Source organism: Scylla paramamosain, unplaced genomic scaffold (assembly GCF_035594125.1).
Source record: "Scylla paramamosain isolate STU-SP2022 unplaced genomic scaffold, ASM3559412v1 Contig133, whole genome shotgun sequence".
In the NCBI taxonomy this organism is placed as follows: domain Eukaryota; kingdom Metazoa; phylum Arthropoda; class Malacostraca; order Decapoda; family Portunidae; genus Scylla; species Scylla paramamosain.
In genome coordinates, this window is record NW_026973798.1 from 142,501 (window position 1) to 145,000 (window position 2,500).

Sequence of the window (2,500 nt, forward strand, 5' to 3'; positions counted from 1 at the left end):
AGTCCCTCATGTGTTCTTGAAAGCAGACTGACAGATTCAGTGTGTGACATGCTGACGTGGGGGAAGGCTGTCTGGTGGCTGCTCTATGCTGTAGCTAACAAAATGGTTGTGTTTCAAGTGTTGTCATACCTGGAAAGTCTACAGGTCATCATTACTAGTATAAATGTGTACTACAATGGTGAAATTTAGTGAAAAAATGTGCTGTTTATGTATTGGCAGGGAAAGATTTGTGCTCATCAAGACATAATGATAAAAATTTTTTTTATTATTATTATTATTATTACTATTTTTTTCCTTTTAGTTGTTTTGCTGTAAGATGAGACTGCAATAACTGCCCCCTTGATGCCCTATAAGGTACCGCCAAGCACCAAGGGACGGCCACCACGGTGTACAGTGAAGCACGTCCCAGCATCCCTGTCACCATCTTTTCCCTGCCAATAATTATGCATTACATTTCCCAGCTAATTTCTTTCTAGTGCAACATTTCTACTACTAATGGTGGCCTGTACATTTCTCAGCATGACCAGTACAGCACTTCAAACAAACACAGCCTTTTCTTAGCCACAGCAAGGTGCAGCCACAACAGACGGCCTTGCCTAAGTCAGCATGTCACACTGCATCCATAACACTGAGCTTCCAGGAACACAACTGTGGGACTGATACAAGTTACTGTGTAGGTCATTTGTCCCAGCAGACTCTTTCACAGCAAGCAGGCATGAGGTGGTAGTCTGTGCAGTGCGTCAGTGCTTGGAATTTTCAACCGGTCTTGCTGCATCTATGGCCCAGAGACCAAACACAGACCAAACAGAGGCCTAGCTGAATCTAACACAAGCCAAACAGAGGCCCACCAGAACTATACACAGGCCCACAGAACTAACTGACTGGCTGGCCGGCTCACTGGCTGGTTGAGTGACTAACTGACTGACTGACTGACTGACTGACTGACTGACTGACTAGCTGAGTGACTGATTGATTGGCTGGTTGGTTGAAAGGCTAGCTGGCTGGTTGAATGGCTGACTGACTGACTGACTGACTGACTGACTGACTGACTGACTGACTGACTGACTAGCTGAGTGACTGATTGATTGGCTGGTTGGTTCAATGGCTAGCTGGCTGGTTGAATGGCTGACTGACTGACTGACTGACTGACTGACTGACTGACTGACTGACTAGCTGAGTGACTGATTGATTGGCTAGTTGGTTCAATGGCTAGCTGGCTGGTTGAATGGCTGACTGACTAACTGACTGACTGACTGACTGACTGACTGACTGACTGACTAACTGAGTGACTGATTGATTGGCTGGTTGGTTGAATGGCTAGCTGGCTGGCTGGAAAATAGTCATGGTGAGAGAGAGAGAGAGAGAGAGAGAGAGAGAGAGAGAGAGATATGCTATTCTTAACAATGTATTTAATTTTTATCCTATTTCATTTTATTAGATTTACTTCTTTTTCTTCTTCTGCAGCTGCTCCCATATTCATATGGGGTCACTTTTCCTTACTAGTCTTCTCCCCAAGGCTCTGTCCCCAACCTTCTCTCCACTCAATCCTCTCTCACTCATGTCCTCTCCAATGTGATCTTTCCACCTTTTCTTTGATCTGCTACGTCGTCTTCTTTTTATTTTTATTATATATTTTTTTATTATATTTTTATTATATTTACTAAGAAACTAATTAAACTATACTTTCTACAAAACAACTACAACCATAACACCAACAAATCATTCCAGACTACCCCATCCCCTGCCTCCCGCTGTGCCCCACCCAGACACCACGGCCCAGCAGTGACGCCATTCCACCTGCTACACGACGCTGGCTGACGCACTCCAGACGTGGCAGCAACAGGAGGTGGAGGGCAGGAGCAAGAGTCAGATGGATGGCGAAGGAAGGCATGATGGCGGAGCTGGTGGCTTTGGAGGGTGTTCGTGCAGGGTACCTCGGCAGGGTCTAGATTAGAGCAAATGGATGATGAGAGACTAGTAAGGTGTTTGTGTGGAATATTAGGAGTAGCAGTTGGGGGAACAAGTGTGTTAGGATGGTAATAAAGAATGGCTTGGAAACTAGTTGTTGGGCTTTTGAGGGGTTGAGTGAAGCCTTGTTGAGAGTGATGGAAGTAGGATTGTCAGAAATGGAGAGGGCTTACAATGTTATGTAACTAAGTGGACAAGTGAGATAGACAGAGTGATCAAGCACATGGGACTGAGCGAGCCAAGTGTGGAAATTCTGGGATGGAGTGAGCCAGGTGTGGAAAAGTGTGGAAATTGTGGGATTGAGTGAGCCATGTGTGGAAATTGTGTAGAAAAGTGTGGAAATAGTGTGGAGAAGGTGTGGAAAAAATGTGGAAATTGTGGGGTTGAGTGAGCCAGGTGTGGACAAGTGAGATAGACAGAGCGATGAAGCATGTGGGGTTGAGTGAGCCAGGTGTGTGCGTCACTTGGGGATGACTGTGAGCTAACCTGGGACCAATGGTTGATGACGCTCACTGATGGAATTAGAAGCTGC

At 45.7% G+C, this 2,500-nt stretch overlaps 1 protein-coding gene across 20 annotated transcripts in view; it reads left to right on the forward strand.

The window, feature by feature from the left end:
* LOC135099486 (nuclear autoantigenic sperm protein-like) overlaps positions 1-2,500 on the forward strand; it is a 21,009-nt gene that overhangs the window by 6,536 nt on the left and 11,973 nt on the right. For 18 of the 20 annotated variants that reach the window (XR_010267995.1, XR_010267994.1, XR_010268005.1 and 15 more), the window contains one exon: positions 1,729-2,500. This exon is cut by the window's right edge and continues 352 nt beyond it. The gene's annotated coding sequence lies outside the window, so the exon portion shown is untranslated. The remainder of the gene's footprint in view (positions 1-1,728) is intronic. The other 2 variants (XR_010267996.1, XR_010267997.1) reach the window with 2 other exon arrangements.